The sequence below is a fragment of the Triticum aestivum genome, chromosome 6D, assembly GCF_018294505.1.
Source record: "Triticum aestivum cultivar Chinese Spring chromosome 6D, IWGSC CS RefSeq v2.1, whole genome shotgun sequence".
Classification (NCBI taxonomy): Eukaryota; Viridiplantae; Streptophyta; class Magnoliopsida; order Poales; family Poaceae; genus Triticum; species Triticum aestivum.
This window is the reverse complement of record NC_057811.1, coordinates 219,735,947-219,755,419: the sequence shown is the minus strand read 5'-3', so window position 1 is coordinate 219,755,419 and position 19,473 is coordinate 219,735,947.

Below are 19,473 nucleotides of genomic sequence, written 5' to 3'. Positions count from 1 at the left end.
ATCTAAACCCTGTTTTCATATATATAATTTTTGGCTTAATTGGGACAAGTTTTGGTATAAGCTTATTGCAAAAACCGGAGATTCTCTCAACAAGCCTCGTGCTTCCGAGAGGGAACGTGTCACCTTTGTGTGTGAAATGATATACGCTGCCTCCCCCTGATTTTCTTGACAGAGGCAACATAGAACTATATGAGTGCCTTGTTAAATTTTGGAATTATTCCGGGTTCGTTTGGCCTTTTTTATACATTAATTGAGTTTTTGGACATTTAATGTGCATAATCCAAATTTGAACTGCAAGCACATGCTCCGGTGCACCAAAGTTGGTTGAAAAATCACATGTGTGTCCTTGGGTGAATTTCTAGGTCCCATGCAAGAAATGGGAATGAAATTCAAACATCTGGGCATCGTGACTCGGCCAAGAACATCGAGAAACTTGGTTTTTAAATTCATGTAAATCCAAAACTCGCCTGGAAATCATGAAAGTTGGCATGGTGTCATGTCATGGCACTAACATGTTGTGGTAAAAAATTGGGCTGATTTGGAACAAATTTTGGTATAAGCTTCTTGCAAACCAGAGCTTCTCTCAAGAAGGCTCATGGTTCTGAGAGGAACGTGTCACCTTTGAGTGCGAAACGATATACGCTGCCCCCTTGAGTTTCTTTACAGAGGCAACATAGAACTACATGAGTGCACTGTTAAATTTTATAATTATTCTGGGTTCGTTTGGCCTTTTTTATACATTAATTGAGTTTCTGGTCATTTAGTGTGCATAATTCAAATTTGAACTACAAGCACATGCTCCCGTGCACTAAAGTTGGTTGAAAAATCACATGTGTGTCCTCAGGTGAATTTCCAGGTCCCATGCAAGAAATGGGAATGAAATTCAAACATTTGGGCATCATGTGGCTCGGCCGAGAACATTGAGAAACTTGGTTTTAAAATTCTTGTAAATCCAAAACATGCCTGGAAATCATGAAACTTGGCATGGTGTCATGTCATGGTACTACCATGCTGTGGTAAAAAATTGGCCGAATAGGAACAAGTTTTGGTATAAGCTTTTTGCAAACCGGAGCTTCTCTCAAGAAGGCTCGTGGTTCTGAGAGGGAACGTGTCACCTTTGAGTGCAAAACGATATACGCTGCCCCCCTTGAGTTTCTTTACAGAGGCAACATTGAACTACATGAGTGCCCTGTTAAATTTTGGAATTATTTCGGGTTCGTTTGGCCTTTTTTATACATTAATTGGGTTTCTGGTCATTTAATGTGCATAATTCAAATTTGAACTACAAGCACATGCCCCCGTGCACCAAAGTTGGTTGAAAAATCACATGTGTGTCCTCCGGTGAATTTCTAGGTCCCATGCAAGAAATGGGAATGAAATTCAAACATCTAGGCATCTTGGCTTGGCCGAGAACATTGAGAAACTTGGTTTTAAAATTCTTGTAAATCCAAAACACGCCTAAAAATCATGAAACTTGGCATTGTGTCATGTAATGGTACTACCATGTTGTGGTAAAAAAATTGGCCGAATAGGAACAAGTTTTGGTATAAGCTTCTTGCAAAGTGGAGCTTCTCTCAAGAAGGCTCGTGGTTCTGAGAGGGAACGTGTCACCTTTGAGTGTGAAACGATATACGCTGCCGCCCTTGAGTTTCTTTACAGAGGCAACATAGAACTACATGAGTGCCTTGTTAAATTTTGGAATTATTTCGGGTTCGTTTGACCTTTTTTATACATTAATTGAGTTTCTGGTCATTTAATGTGCATAATTCAAATTTGAACTACAAGAAGATGCTCCTGTGCACCAAAGTTGGTTGAAAAATCACATGTATGTCCTCGGGTGAATTTCTAGGTCCCATGCAAGAAATGGGAATGAAATTCAAACATCTAGGCATCATGGCTCGGCCGAGAACATTGAGAAACTTGGTTTTAAAATTCTTGTAAATCCAAAACACGCCTGGAAATCATGAAACTTGGCATGGTGTCATGTCATGGTACGACCATGCTGTGGTAAAAAAATTGGCCGAATAGGAACAAGTTTTGGTATAATCTTCTTGCAAACCGGAGCTTCTCTCAAGAAGGCTCATGGTTTTGAGATGGAACATTTCACCTTTGTGTGCATAATTCAAATTTGAAATACAAGAACATGCTCCAGTGCACCATAGTTGGTTGAAAAATCACATGTGTGTCCTCGGGTAAATTTCTAGGTCCCATGCAAGAAATGGGAATGAAATTCAAACATCTGGGCGTCGTGGCTCGGCTGGAAACATTGAGAAACTTGGTTTTTTAATTCCTGTAAATCCAAAACACGCATGAAAAACATGAAACTTGGCTTGGTGTCATGACATGGCACCAACATGTTGTGGTAATTTTGTTGTCCGGTTTGCGAAAGCGCACACATTAACAATCAACGAAGTCATTTTGGAACAAGTGTTGTCACGTTACAATCAGAAACACAAGTATCATTGAAACCGTGGGCGTTCTATTTACCATTTACGTGCCCCCACACGTCCCTTTTTTTTATTAGCTAGGATGCGCTGTGCAGGGTAGCTATTTGAGTACGAGAGGCATGCGATCAGACCCCTGCGCGTGCTTATCGGAAGGAGAGCTCTTTGACCTCCATCTGCCATCCACCTCTCTCCCAAGGTCTCAATTAATGGAACCCGAGCCTCTGTTTAATGGCGTGGCTATGTCTCAATCGACTGAGATTTAAGAGAGAAAAAGCAAAATCTGAAAAGAAAATTTTGCACGGATCTTGATGTAAGATCCGACGGACCTATATAGCATCTACTGCGACTTATAGCAAGACTGATGAGTATATAAGGACGACGACAGTGGATAATAATTGTCTTACATAATTAGGAAGATAATTAAAAAGGCCACATGCGGCTACGCCCGAAATACACAAGGGCAAAAGAAAAAGGAAGACAACGAGCTGGCTCGCTGATCTTTACTTTCTTCATGCGTTGCTACAGGCCGCGGGAACTAGTCTCCGCGACGAGCGGCGATGAGCTCTGTCGTGTCCTCAAGATGCTGCTTGAGAGCATGCACGGATTCCTCCACCAGCCTTTGGTGCTCGATGCGGAGCATGTCGTTCTCGTCCATAAGTTTCTTGACGATGACGCCAATCCTCTTCTACAAGGCACTGGTCTCCTCCTGCTGCTCTGCACTTCGGACATTCTTCGCCCTCAGCAGGTCGCACTCGGCCTGGAGCCTCTCATTGATCTTCCTTAGTTGCCGGATGATGCCGGTAGCCTGTTCAAATGAGGCTTTCATGGCGTCCTGCAACCTCGCCCAGCCAGAGATTTGATCCATCTGGCTATGGACGATCGCATGCATGCGCATGTATGAGTCGTCGCCTGCCCGCGAGACATTTTCCAAGGCCGTCGCGGCACGGTGGGACATCTCTGCTGCCTTCGCGGCGCGGCGGGATATCTCTGCTGCTTCCGCGGCACGGCCGGACTAGTCTGCTGCATCGATGGCGCGGCGGGACCTCCGTGCTGCATCGGCGATGCGGCAGGACCTCTGTGCTGCTACTTCCGCGCGATGGGACATGTTGGCTGCTTTCGCGGCGAGGTGGGACATCTCTCGTGCTTCCGCTTCCATGCTCGCCTCTCCCTGGTGGTAATCTCTCGACCCAGAACTCACGCTAGCCATGGTAGACGCAAGGGAAGGATGCTGAATGACTTGTTTGTTTCTATGGATGAGGAGTTGAGGAGAAATGTGCAGTCATCTTGGCATAGTAGTATTTATAACCGAGTACTAATACGCTCCTAAGTGGGAAACCATTTAGGTTGTGATCGGTGTAAACAGGTTTGCAATTACATATAGCGTGGTAGTAGTAATTTGGAATGTGACGAGACGCAAGCTCAAAATTTATTGACGGTTCTAGTTTCGAACTATTCCCGGATGACACAACGTGGGCACGTATTAAGCCTTCGTGATGGCGAGGCGCAGAGAAATTAGGATCGGAGGGAGTACTACTAGTAGTAGTACTACTTTGATGTGTCGCGTCAACTCGCACAAGTATGCAACACTTCCTGAACAAACAAGCATATAAGCTGTTATACTTATAAGCTGTTATACTTCTTACCCAAAGGATCTTTATATCCAACAGAGACAAAATATCCATTCGACTGTTGGAAATTACTTTAACTGCTGATCTGATGTCAAAGTAATTGCTGCATCGCCACCAAAACCCACCATCTCTTAAGCTAAAGTAGATCGAGCTAATCCCTATATTAGCATATTACTAAGATAAACAGAAGGCACTGTAGAATCATTTAGGACGTGATCTTGTCAATCTAAATGTGGAGGGACACCAGCTTAGCCCCGGCCAGTAGCTTGGGCGGAACTGTGAAGAAGGTCAGCTCCTGGACGGCGACGTTGCCGGGATCCTTGCTGCTTGTCACCTCCATTTCCACCTTGACGGCGTCGGTCCTGCCTTTGGGCTCCCCCGATGGGCCGTTCGCCCATAGCTTGGCCACATAGTGTGGCAGTGGGGATGACCCCGCTCTGATGAAAATGACCGACACGGCGATAGGCGCGCCGATGTCGTGCACGCCGCCGACCAAGAAAAATGCGTGGCCATCCTCCTCTGTGAATAGCAAGAGCCATGGCTCCAACAGTGGCACTTGCAGTTGGAGCACCTTGCCGTACTGGATCCTGTGCACGGGCATGGGATGCACGGTGCTGATGTGGTGGGAGAGCGCCTGTGGCAGGCCTTCGGAGCCGCGGACGGGCACGAGGCATTTGCAAGGCGTGAGCGGACACATGCTCTGGTGATCGGCGAGCTTGTGGTAAGTGACATAGAGCCCACAGCCTTTGTGCGGGCACTCCACCCTCACCGAGGAGAGGACAGCGTCCACCGCCGTGTTCCGCACGTCGAAGCCACTACTGCGCTCGCCCTTCTAGCACTGCCGCTGATTCCCGAGGCGCTCGATGCGGCAGTCCGCGCAGGCCAGGTGCCCTCCCTTGCACTGCACAAATCAATCGAACAATACAACATCAATCAAGAAACATGCACCTTGCTCGATCAGCCGAACGGACGAGGTGTATTCGAACCTCATACACTAGAGGCTTCAAGGGGCAGAGGCATAAGGGGCAGTGGATCAAGGTGAGGTCCATCGAGACCATAGAGAGCTCCATCGTCGGGTCCTGTTCCGTCTATATGATCTCGCCTTCCTCGGGCACAACCATCTCTCACTTTAGGGCCGTGGCATTACAAAGCTTTATCATCACATATTCATACTACTTCAAGGTGCATTAAATCAACACATGCAAGTATCAAAAGGAGAGTCACGGCAAGCATGCATGCGTTGTAACTAATGCATCGGTAAACGCAAATTATTGAAATATATCGAGTGTAGTGCTTTGACGTGTCACGTCGACTCGTACAACAACGAGAAGTTTATTTACTACAATGCCCTCTCCCTCGCGGACTGAGCTCCGGTGCCTTAACTGCACCTGCCTTTGGCTGCATGATAGGTGGGCCACCCACCTGTTGGTCCCACCTGTCATACACACAAAGGTAGGAGAAGTAAGTCAATGAAGTTGCGTCCCTCCCTCGCCCATGAGCGTGGTGGCTGGCAGGACTAGGAGAAGCTTTCGCTACATGCTCTCCCTCGCGCACGCGGTGGACATCCAATAGTTCATTCGGTGTCAGATGGCCAGAAGCATACTGTAGTACTGCTCCACTGCAGTAGCACTCCATCATTGTTCGACTTCCCGAAGAGGCGAAGAGCCAAGCGCAGCCCGGACGCTCGTGTGGCAGTTTCATGTGTAGAGTAGTCTAGGATAGCGTGTACCGTGCCTCTAAGCTTAAAATCGTTGGGGTCGGCTCCATGCTTTTTTTGATTAAAATAATCTTTTGGCCCTACCTGTCATCCTGGTGGTTGTAGTTTGCACGCTCATCTGGTCAAGACAGGAATATATATTTTAATTTTTGGTGGGGTAAATTTTAGAGGTTGCAGCAAATATTTTGTACACTGCGGGTCTTTCAGCAAAGTTTAGAGGCAACCATGTGGGGCCAGTGCTATGATGTGCCGCGTCAACTCATACAACGAGGAGAAGCTTGAGTTTACTACTACACGCCTTCCCCCTCGCCCATGCGCGTAGTGGCTCGCAGACGAGGACATGATTTTGCTTATACTACAACACGCTATCCCTCCCGCATGCGGTGGATGGAGATGCATCAGTGGATTCGATAGTAAATAATAACATCATTGTTCGTCTTCTCGTAGAGGCAAAGAGCCAAGTGCAAACCGAATGTGCCAGTTGCGAACCTTGGAGCACGCATATAGCCAGGCTCTTGCATGAGACAAATTTCTATTTGAGCCTACTATTGTAGTACTACCTGCTAGTATAGCCCTGTAAACCGGAAAGGAGTATTTGCCTTTCTAGAGATTTCAACAAGTGACTAGACTACACCCTAAAGGAGTAGTACATATGGAGCAAAATGAGTGAATCTATACCGTAAATAAATGCGTAGTTCTCTCGTTTTCCTCCCCGCCTTGGTCGCGGTGCACAATATTGAGTATACTAGTACTGACTAGTCTCTTTTCTACACGCATTTACGGTTTTTTTGAACACAGTACAGACGCAAGTGCTCATATACACGCGCATACACTCACCCCTATGAACGCACACACGCACACGCTACCCCTATGAGCACCTCCAAAAGACTGAGCCGACATATCATCTTGAAATTTACGAAGTCACCATAGGCACCTCGTCGTCGACGGGAACGTCTCCTGAGGCTAGTCATAGTGGGGAGTAGGAGTATAATATATTAGCACCATAGGTGGTCTCATTTATTGCCATGCATGACACATAGTAGCATAACATTTATGATGTTACGGTATCTACCTATGTTACCATAACCATCTCTATCTTCTTTAATTGACTGCCACATAAGCATGTTTGTGAGTCCCAAGTGCATGATACTACTTATGTTACCCCCACTATGGCCAGCCTGACACACGATAGACGCGAGCGGCAGTCGCCTCCATAGGTGCTTGAATGCCAAGGAGGGAGAGGGTAGCGGTTCCCGAGATGTTGAACGGCCAATGATGCATCCTCAATTAGCATGCAGAGGGAATTAATTGGAGAAGCAGAATAGAGCCAGCACTATGTGAATGCAACGGAGTTTGGACTCTCATATAAAGGCGCCCCACCACTCCAATCCATCTACTCCTAGTCTCTGCGCAACACTGCTCACTCCAATCCAAGACCAAGTGACCAGAAGCCACAAGCACCTATGGAGGCGATGGACGCGAGTGGCAGTCGGCCGTGCCAAATCATCCAAGATGCCGGCCTGCGGCCTCGCACCGCGCAGCGTTTCCATACGGTGCTGCCGACCGCCGGCGTCATGGCCCTCGCCGACGTTGGCTTCGCCTCTCGCATGGACGACATGATGGTCCAATCCATCCGCAAGTTCACCGCCACCAAGAAGCGCGCGGACAACCTTGCCGTACTGCTCCAGCCCGCGCGCCCAGGCTCCTCATTGCCTGCCACCCTCATCGGCCTCCATGGTGACGAACTCTTTCAAGCCCTGGTGGCCCTGCAGGTGCCGGAGGTCGCGACGAAGAATGTGCACCTCGAGGCCGCGCTCGCCGCCCAGCGCCTCGCCATGCAAGAAACCGTCGACCTGCACATCCACATCTACGAGGAAATTGTCTCCATAGGCCACTACAAGGACACGAGGACAGAAAGACGTTGGCCTTCTTCCAACGGCTGGAACCTTTGGACGCCATTGTTCAGAAGCACGTCGACCTGGCCACGAAAGCCGCTGCTACTTAGCCGCCGTTCGGTGGGCCGGCGCCCTGAGTCGAGGAGGTGGACGTCGTCGATGGATGCATCTCTTCTTCTTGCCTCCTGTAACCAGCACTGCATCGCCTCGTGGCCTTAATGTTTATTAGTATAGTACTCCCTCCGTTCCCAAATATAAGTCTTTCTAGAGATTCCAGCAAGTGACTACATACGGAGCAAAATGAGTGAATCTACACTCTAAAATATGTCTACATACATCCGTATGTTGTATTCCATTTGAAATATCTAAAAAGGCTTATATTTAGGACGGAGGGAGTATATGGCATTTTTATTCCACTCGTAAAGTTTTCACTGTGAGGTGGGGCCGCAGTTGAGCAAACCGACCATCAGCAAATCCCCACCCCGCCCACCGGGCGTCGGCTGAGTTTAGAATTAGAAGAGAGAAACGCGGGAGAAGAACTAGCTGTAGCACGGACGCTGTTGTCAGATGGGACTCGTGTTGATAGAATAGGAGTACTGAGCACTCGTAGCTCTTTTTTTAGGGAAAAAGTAGTCGTATGTCTAGTACCACTAGTTGGGGGCGTGCAACCTATACCTGTCATCACTTTAGGTCTCCTTTTCGAACCGCAGCTACGCTTCACAGTACATATTTTTTCACGCATTTATCCTCCTATATGTACTCCTAGGCTATTTCCACGTGCTCCCTTTCGCCGACATGTGGGACATAGAGCATCTGGGTCGTAGTGCATGCACGACTCGGAGCATATGCCGGGGTACTTTACATTTTAGACCTCACGAATTACATGCAAACCCCCGCAGAAGAATAAATAAATAAATGAATTACTACATGAAACCGGATTATTTTCGTAGAAACAGGAGCACGTTCATTAAATTTTGGGCATAACACGTTTATAAAAAACGGCCGGACCTAAACTAGTCTAAGGGCCTCTTTGATTCGCAGGATACTGAAAACACAGGAATGGGGAAAGTATGATGGCGATGAACCGAGACGAGGAGAACTCTAACTCAGTTAGAGGTTAGAGTTAGATTCTAACCCTGAACTAACTCTAAACCAAAGAGGTGTATGGATGGCAGGGTTAGACTGACAATAAATGCTCTTTCTCAATCATTTGACTACTTTGGACTCTATTTCCTGCCGGATTTGGTGTGGCCGGCTCTTGTGTGGCCTCCTCCCGCTCACAATTGGCATAAACGAATCATCTTTACAAATCAAGCATGCAAAACATGATAAATTTTACTTTGTCCATACAAATGAGATATCCCACTTAAACATACAAGTCGTCAATCAAGCTTCACAAAAAAAAATACACTCCATGAAACAAAGCATGAGCTAACTCATCACGGAAGTCATTCATGATAGGGAGGGAACTCGGAGCTCCTAACGCACCCAGGGAGGAGCTCGTCATCGTGGCTCTGAAGGAAGGCTCTGTAGAGCCCAAGCCCCGGGAACCCCTTCGACTCCAGCGCTTGCGAGTTGAGGTCGATGCCGGCATGGGTAGCATGGCTGCTTGCCGATGACTGCGAACTTTATCTTTGGGCCTCTAGAAATAATGCAAGCCTGAAACTGTAATACCTAGAAAGGTGAACTGAATCTTTGGGCCTCTAGAAATAATGCAAGCCTAAAACTGAAATACCTAGAAAGGTGAACTGAACCTTTGGGCCTCTAGAAATAATGCAAGCCTAAAACTGAAATACCTAGAAAGGTGAACTGAATCTTTGGGCATCTAGAAAGATTTATTACCTCCTCAAGCAGCATCAAACAATTCCATGCGTGCACCACAAATCTATACCAAGTTTGATCAGGATCTACTTTTCCAAATAAGAATTAGCGCTAGAGCAAGCAAGATCAATGATATGGCTGTGAGACAGAGAAGGAACAAACAAACTCACCCCTCCCACGACCTCCCTGGTAGATGCGCGATGTCGCGCATGATAGAGGGAGAAAAATGACCGGTGAAGGGGAAGCGGTGCGACTTCTAAGGCCGGAGGAGGGCGGCGGAGACCGAGGAGAGGCGGTCGAGGAGAGAGAGGGCGAGGGAAGAGGGCGCATGGGGCGGGCGGCCCGATCTGGTGCGGGAAGGGGAGATTTTTTTGTTCTCTTTTAGTGGGCCCAAGGTAACTAAACCAATTAGAACCTCTCCACCGGGCTAGTTTTTTAACTGGGTTAGAGCAAACTAGCTCAACTAACCCTCCTGTCTCGACAATTTGAGGCTATTACAACCCAAACTAGCTCTAACTCAGGGATCCAAACAAAGAGTAGTACTGTACATGCTACAGTGTGGACCGTAGCACATTGTTTTTTATGGCCATCTCACCACATTGTTTTCTACTGCTGGTTCACTGGGCTACTGCGGTTCGCACTGCTGGTTCACTGGGCTGCCGTGGTTCGCACTCCTCCAACATGAGTAGTAGTACTAGTATATCCCACATGATTCTTTGCTCCTTCTTACTACGTACTTCGCTGACATGTGGGAGAGCCAGCATCCGGGTCGACGTGTCATGCACTATATTAGAGTGCGGAATGGAAGGGGGGCATCACCCCGGTCGTAGCGCCAGTAATTCATGACTATAGTGAGTAGTCATATCACAAGTCTTTCCAGCAGTAACGCGCCATAAATCGCACAGCCTGACCTTTCCAGCAGTAAGTAAGTTGAATCCGCTACTCCCTCACCCTCCTCGCCTCTCTGTCAAACAACCTACAAGTAAAATTGCCGCACGTACTGCCCGGGAAAAGCCCCGCCCTCAACTTTTAACTATGCGAAAATAGTTCGAGCTTGTTCGTTCTATATAAATACTAGTACTGTATGTTTATTCACCCGTGGGGTTGTTCAATGAATGGAGGGCCGGGGAGCACAAGTGAACAATACTAGTAGTAAGTAGGAGTCGTACAGTTAGTCACCTTAAATAGAGAGTTTCTTTTCTTTAATGCCACGTACACAAATTGAAACGCTTGTTGTGGAGAGAAAAGATAATCACTCCACTATATATGTACGCAGGGGCCTGATCGCTTGCTTTACTAGTGTTGCTCTCTTCATTCTCTCATCCTCTCCAGATCTAAACAAGACAGCGGTAGCGACATTTTCTCTCTGCTCACCGCTGGTCACAGATCCGGCCGGATCCCTTCGGCCGGTGTGTGTAGAGGACTAAAAGGTGCATCGTTCACGCGGTCATCGCCGGCGAGGGAGGAAACCCACAGCTGCCGGGGGGCCCGATCCTCTGCCCGTGCCATTCTCTCCGACACAGCGCCGGCTCGGGAGGTCCTCTGACCCTTCTTCCTCCCTGCCGTATTGTGCGTAGATCGGACCTGCCACCGCCGACATCCCGACGACCCTCAGGTACAAGTTCTTCGAAAGCGGCCTTGCTCTACTGCCCCAGCTCCCCACGTGTCTGCATGTGCATCTTTTTCTACTTCCATCAGCTCTTCCAAATCCACCTAAATTTTTAGTATTATTAGAGGTAAAGCTACTTCATGCATTCGAATCTAGGACTTGGTTCAAACAACGAAGAAGGGGGGGGAGGAAGTCGTAGCATGAACTAGGACTTGATTCAAAGAGGAAATAATAGGGGGAAAGTAGTAGAGACCGGATACCCAACCGGTCTCTTGGTTGAAAAGGGAAATAATGGGAAAACTCAGTACAAACTGGATAAGGAACATATCTATTATTGGTTGAAAAAAGGATAGAAAGTGGCGGCTGGTGGACAAGTCACAGAGTATGTCCAGGATTAATTGCTGCCCCATAGTAAAGGTCCAGGATTAGATTTGCTGCCCTCACATAGTAAAAGATCTCCAGGATTAGATTTGCTGCCCTCACATAGTAAAAGGTCTCCAGGATTAGGTTTGCTGCCCTCACAGACCACGAACAAACTCGGCATCACCACTTTATGCCTCCTTGTAGGTACATTGTGCTGGTGCGTCCACTGTCGCATATCCTTATACCAACTTTTTGCTGTTGTTAATGTAAGGGCGCATGTAAAATGAAGCGATCACACTGTTACCTTAAGGACATGTCTAACCAGTGTTATTGTTAATCTAATGCCTCCAGTGATATGATGCAATTAAACTGTGTTACAAATGGTACTCCTGCTATTTTCCCCAGTATGATAAGTAAGTTGCTTCATTACGCTGCTGAGTGACCTGGTGTCCCCATGGTCCCATGCCCTTAAACCAACTCTTTAGCTGCTATTGATTTACTGTATCTTGTAAACAAGCGATGCCACCATTAAAGTAATCCCATATTTGAGAAATGTCATAGTTGATCGTAATGCTTCCGGTACCATGAAGCATCGCTGACGTTTTAAAATTTCTACTGTCCTTGCGTGATTGCCATGAACTTAATTAAGATGCTTCTTTTCATTTCGTGTTTGTTTCGTATATTCTTATTGACCAGCAATTGTTTACTTTCTATCTTTTTGTGCAGATAGGGATATCCATTTCACCTTGTTGCTATTGTGACCTTTTGGTGAACTGCACAAAACACTTTTTTTGGAATGAGTGTCTTGTGCAGTTCAACTAAAATGTCATGTGGGCAACATCTCTCAATTTTTGTGGAACTGCACAAAATGGTGATTGGAGTTTCCAAAATCTCCATCAAATTCTGCTGGTAATCTTGTGCAACATTTTATTAGCTTTTGCAAGATGAGCCGTCACTGTCACCACAATGGCACTTTATTTTAGTGGAACTACACAAAAGGATAAGCAAATTATTGTTGCCCCTTACGTGAGCAGGACAGCTAACCTTAATGTTGCTGAATTTTAGTGCAACTACTAAAGAAGAACCTGCCAGCTCACGAGAGCAAGTACTTCTTGCTAGCTGAATGATGCAATCTTTGCTTCATTTTAGGTGAACTGCAGAAAAAGGTGCATGAATTGAATCATGGAACTCCAGGATGGCCTCATCCGAGTGGAGTTGCAGGTTCACCACATCGAGTCATGGCAGCATAGAACCCCTCACACCGGTCAGTACTGTCCTTTATCAACATGATATTGCTTTGTCATACTGTGCTAATGTTCAATTTTTAAATAAAGCTATTCCATCACAATCTTTTCTCGTTTTGGAAATAAATTTTGCTTCAACTAGTGCCACTATTATACTCCCTCTGTCCCAAAATTCATGTCTTAGATTTGTCTAAATACGAGTGTATCAAGTCACATTTTAGTATTAGATACATCCGTATCTAGACAAATCTAAGACACGAATTTTGGGACTGAGGGAGTAGTAATCATGCTCTTTCTTATCTGTGCAAACAGGAATAGTCAATTACAGATGTTGTGATGGTCAAGAGCATTCTCCAAGTTCTTGGGTTGTATGACACGGCTAGCCAAGATGGATTTAATCCCGATATTCAGTTTATCAAAAGGCTCTAATGGGTTGGTTCTGAATCTTGCAAGCTGGGAATCAATGAGATGTGTAGGGATCTTTGTTGTACTTACTATTTGAATCTTATTTGTTGGTTCTGAATCTTGCAAGCTAGGAATCAATGAGATGTGTAGGCATCTTTGATGTACTTATTATTTGAATCTTATTTGTTGGTTCTGAATCTTGCAAGCTAGGAAACACGGCATGATGATGCAGAGGACAACAACAATAACAAACAGTTCAAACTTGGTAGTATTATCTATGTGAAAGTGCGACAAATGTGTTGATCGTGTGTGTGCTGAGAATAATAATTCTAATTGTTGTGCATGTTGATCCTGTGGCACTGATAGAATGAGCCAATGCATTGCTTGTTTTAAGAATAAATTTCTATTAAAGCTAATTAAATTTAAGTAAAGTGACCACTAACACTTGTTATTACAGTACCAATACAAACCCGCTCGTGAACCGACGTGTGGCCAGAATAGGTTTCTTAATGGGGGCTTTGAATGCACTGAGGGTGCATGTTCTGCCGGGCATGCATCGGGTGAGGGAGGGGTAGTAACTATTGTCGCCTGTACATACTCAGTTTACTATTGAATCCAGTTCCCCAAGAGCTGAAAAATGAACTGCTGCTGCCGCCTATCCACTCGTTCACATGAAGAGACTCCAATGGCGATCCGAGGGGTGAGCCTACTAGATATGGACATCAGCAAGGAGTTCACCTTTGAGTTCGCCGTTAAGTCCCATGGCTGCACCAAGTTGAATGTGATGTACACCAACGATCCAGACTCGGGGAAGCTCTGCCTCGCCGAGTTCAAGCAGTACCTACAAGATGAGAAAGCACAAGGTCACAGGACTAGACCTTGTGCCCATCCATTCGTCTCTTGACAGGGACCATTGGATGACGGTGGCCCAGGTATGCGTGCGGGACGAGGTTCTCGTCTACCACTGCTGTAGGGCCATCAGAGGTTCTGGAGCATTCGCCCGTTTCATCAGCTGTGTCGACTGCACCTTCGCTACGGTGGAGAGAAGGAAGAACGCGACGATTCGACCATCTGGTGCAACAAGCTTGCCAACATCCAGAAGCAATACAAGATCATCGTCAACGGGCAGGAGAAGGACTCTGTGGTTGACCTCGCCGAGACCATCATCGACCCCTGCTACGCCAACATGAAAGAAGACAACGATACCAAGGACTTGAACACGTGGGAGGTACCTCTGAATCTAGCCTACATAACCAACACGGCCAAGGACGCATATGCATGCTACGACATGTACATGCGGATCTTGGACATGAGGGTGTGTCTGCTTCCCGTAACCAACGAGTACACGGACAGCCACAGCGTCATGATCAAGCACGCCAGGAAGGTCTAGATGTTGTACTTTATCTGTTTAAGCACCTTTATCATCTGAGTGTTTCATGCATTAGCCTATGTGTCGTAATTATCTGTTTTGTCCGAAATATTTCTTCTAATAACCCATTAACCTGTTTGCCTTTTTAGTGGTTATTTGCTTATGTATGTAACTAGTTCACTCGTCCGTTTAAAAAAAACAAGTTCACTCGGCTGCTGTGCTTTGAATCTCCTTCATCCCAACATATTCCCCTTCTCAGGTGGACCCAGCAGGTCTCATACACAGACATATGGGACCAACCACCTATCCATTTGTATTTCTTTATTCTGTTCAATCTTTCGTCCTCTTCCTATACAACGGCTGGCCATCATAGCCTATGGTGTTGGCCAGGCCATCCCTTTGCTCCCACACATAGTCCGGCGGCAGCAGCTTCACCGGCCCACCCTGCACCCAAACAAGTCAACCCTCGTACTCCCCTCCGCCTGTGTCTTCCCCCGCTCCGGTTCGTTCGGCCTGAGGTCTCGACGTCGTCCTCCGCCTTGGTGCTCTCCCCGCGGCGCGGCCATTTGTCGTTCCCAACATGGTCAGCAAAACAAGAGGAATCGGGAGACAACTGTTCGTCGAGAGGCTGACAGTCCCGGGCCCACCAGGTCCATGCCCTAGGTTTTGTTGTTTAACATGGGGAGCCCACGACATGTTTCAACGTTTTTTGGATCCAGCAGGTATCAACCGGCCTCTAGGCCTCCCAACCTAGCTTGTCTATAACATCAGCAGCCCAAGTTATGTTTGTTTTTTCAAGACAACGCACAACTCAGTTCTATTTTTCTATAAGAATGCAAAATTGAACCTATGTTTTCCCTTCTATAATAATATATATATTATATCTTATTTTATTACACATATATATAATAGAAACAATACAAGGTTCCATTAAACCTGTCGTTCATCCAACCATTTTATAGACTTTCCCAATTCCTTTATTTTTCGTTTTCATTAATCCTATATCTGAATTTTCTCCCACTTTCTTTTTCGATGTAAACTGAGTTTTCTCCCAGTACTTTCCCCTAGAACCAACTCAATTGTCCCACGTCTAGCCTAAAAATTAATAATACCCCACGTCCTATTATCTCATCAAATTAAAATGATATTTTATTTCATAAATTGAAAGTTCTTACAAAATAATAATAATAATAATTGTTTATATATAACTTGGCAAGTTAACTCCTAGTGATTGTGTACGTAAGCTTGCAAAGATTTTACTGACCAATGCAGTAATAGAGATGCAATCATGTGTTTATGTTTTTATAACATTTCTCCGTCCCGCCCAACATGATATTTTCACCCAGCCCAGCAAGTCCACGGATTTCGAGAAAAAATGCAAATGAGCTTTAAATTCTACCATCATATATAAACGGGCTGCATAGATGCTACATCATTGTTTCACCCAGCCCACCAAATGGACTAGAAAAACCAAATGGACTGGCTGACATGTGGGCCAGTAGGTCGAAGCCTAAGCACTTCCGTAAAAAATAAATATACAAAGGTCGAAGCCTAAGCAAGGCGTTGGATTTACTTCCAACGGCCGACATTCTTCTTCAATCTCTCGTCTTCTTCCCCCAGCGCTGCCGGGACCGCATGCTCCAGCCTCCGGCATCTAGCGGCGCTGTTTTGCGCGCCTCGCAGCGAAACGCTACCCTGCCGACGACTAGGCCATCCCTCCACTCCGCACCTCCTGTTATTCTCTGCCGAGTGTAGGCCCACCCCGCACCCGAAACAGTCAAGTTTCCCACTCCTCTCCGTCTATGACTCCACTGCCGCGTCTTCCCTATCTCCGGGTCGTTCCAGTCGGGGGCCTCGCCGTCATCCACCGGCCTTGGTGCGCTTGGCACGGCGTGGTCAACAAACGAGAGTCATCGGAAGAGGACTGTACTTGGAGAGCCTGACGACTGGGACCCACAAGGTCCATGGTCGCACGCAATGAAAGTTCCTCATTAAGCTGAAAAAATGTTGGACCCACCGGTTGTATCTTCGCATGGAAGGAAGTGCCTCCTTGTCATGCGAAAAAAACTATTCCTCCCATTGACAGCTGGGACACGTCACATTTGGTGGCTGACTTGTGGGCCTACTAGGAGGACGTGTACACAGGGCTTTGTCAACTTAATCAACAAATGATTCTGGCAGCTGGACCGTTGGATGTTAATCCAACAGCCGTGCTCCTTCTACAACCTCTGTTCTTGTTCCTGTCTCCCGTGGGCGGCAGTGCTACCGCGCACCCGAACCAGTCAAGTTTCCCACTCCTCTTCATCTGCGACTCCACTGCCGCGTTCTCCCCATCTCCGGGTCGTTCTAGTCTGGGGCCTCGCCGTCGTCAACAAACGAGAGTCATCGGAAGATGACTGTACGTGAGAGGCTGACAGTGGGGACGCACCACCCCCATGGACGGAAGCATGCAACTCCATCTTTTTACCCTGAAAAATAATGTTTTCTCCCCCTGACTGCTGGGACCCACTAGCAACATCTTCGCACGCAAGGAAGTGCGTCCTTATCACGGGAAAAATACCCCCCTAACAGTTGGGGCCCAGTAGCTATATATTCGCATGCAAGGAAATGCGTCCTTATCGTCCTTGAGAGATGGGACCCACCCGGTCGAAGCATACGTACGGTTGTCTGTCTTGTCGGAACGTGTACGTACATACTGGTCGATCGTTCGCTCTGCAACGATGAAGCATGGCCGAGTAAGTAGGGGCACATGTCATAGTAGAGCCCCCCACATAGCAGTTCAGGCTGTCCCGTCTAAACCGTGTACACGTACATACGGGCGGGGTCTCGAACGCCTACTCGTGCATAGGTACGGCCAGGGCTCGTGTACATGGCTGGGTCGGGACGGAGAAACTGCGTCGTCGTCGTGTTCATGGGGAGGCAACGGAACGCGTCGTGTTCATTGGGAGGCAACGGAATACGTCGTGTTCATCGGGAGCCAACCGTCTTGGACGGAATAGCCGATGGAAACGAGGCCTAGCGTACCACAGAACGGAGGAAACGGCCTTGTGTTCGACCGGCCACGGTCGAAATGGGATCCTGTTCATCACGAGGGGTCTAGCGTACTGCAAAACGAAGGAAACGGACTTCTCTTGGACCTCCTACGGTCGAAACAGGGTCTTGTTGATCGGGAGGGGTGTGGCGTACCGCAAAACAGAGGAAACGGACTTGTGTTGGAGCACTACAGTCGAAACGGGGGTCTTGTTCATTGGGAGGGGTGTGGTGTACCGCAAAACGGGAATCCATGGGATACTGTTCATCTCCACCGTCGACCTCCTCTAGCCTCCACGGGCTACTGTTCATCCACCGTCGACCTCCTCCAGCCTCCACCTGCGACTGTTCATCCACGGGCTCCTGTTCATCTAGCCTCCACTGCTCCTCCACCGGCTACTGTTCAACCATCCCTCTCTACGGGGTCCTGTTCAACCACCCCTCCATGGGCTACTGTTCATCCAGCCCTCCACTGGCTACTGTTCAACCAACCCTCCACGGGGTCGTCCTGTTCATCCAGCCCCCCATGGGGTCTTGTTCATCCACCCCCAACCGGCTCGATCAATCGGGGTCCTGTTCATCTAGCGGGAACGACCTCTACTACCACGGGGTCCTGTTCATCCAACCCCCCACCGGGAACTGTTCATCCAACCCCCCCCAACAATGCTCACTGTTCATCCAGAGGCAGCATCGATCGGCTTCAGTTAGCAACAGTAGCGAAGGAATCGCTCGATCGGGTTCAGTAAATAGCCATTGATCGATCGCTCGGGTTCAGTAACGCGTAGCCTGCAGTGCAATCGCTCGGGTTCAGTAGGCGAATGCCTCGCTCGGGTTCAGTTAGAGCCCAACGCCTCGCACCCACGCACGTACGTGTACGAGAGAAACGCGCATCGCTCGGCCCCCGACCACCCACCGTAACCGGGAACTCCCCTGATATTTTCCTCGCCCTCGCTTCTACCATGATTTTTTCCGTCATGGACGGCCCAAAGAATCTCATGCCGCCGCGTCTCCGGCCTACCCAGGACGAAAAGCCCATTTGCTGTCATGATTTTTTATCATAGAAGTAGGAGCCCACCACATCTATGATGATACCGGGTTTTGTCACAATTATCTTCATAGAGTGTCATAAGCTTGACAGAAGAAATTTTCATTCGGCCCAAAATGTCACGGATGTGTCTTTTTTTGCAGTGTGTGGTGCTTGCTCCCCATCTTTGCTAGCCAAAAATTCCGCACCAAGTAGAGATACTACTTATGCATCCAAAAACCCTTAAACCCAAATCTTATTTTCAAGAGTCCACCATAGCTACCTAAGGATTGAATAAGATCCTTCAAGTAAGTTGTCATCGGTGCAATAAGGCAATAAAAATTGCTTCTAAAAGTGTTAGATCATTTAGTCTAAGAGAAAATTGAGTGATGTACGAACTTGTGATGGCAAAGAATAAAAGCGACAGACTGCATAATAAAGGTTGCTATCATAAGGGGCAATATAACATGACGTTCTTTTGCACTAAGGGGTTGAGCATACAAACAAATAAGCGCATGGCAACCTCTGCTTCCCTCTGCGAAGGGCCTATCTTTTACTTTTCAGTATTTACTTACTAGGCAAAGAGTCAAAAAAATTCTCTCTATTCCTTTTATTTTTCTCTTTTGGCAAGCATCATGTAACGCCCCGGATCCGATACGCCAGGTGTCTGCCAGTTATTCGCTGTCGTTGCCATGTCATTTGCTTGCGTGTTGCATTTTGCCATGTCTTCATCTGCATTTCATATCATGTCATCATGTGCATTGCATTTGCATACGTGTTCGTCTCATGCATCCGAGCATTTTCCCCGTTGTCCGTTTTGCAATCCGGCGCTCCTATCTCCTCCGGTGCACCCTTCTTGTTTTCTTTCGTGTGCGGGTGTCAAACTTTCTCGGAATGGACCGAGTCTTGTCAAGTGGTCTC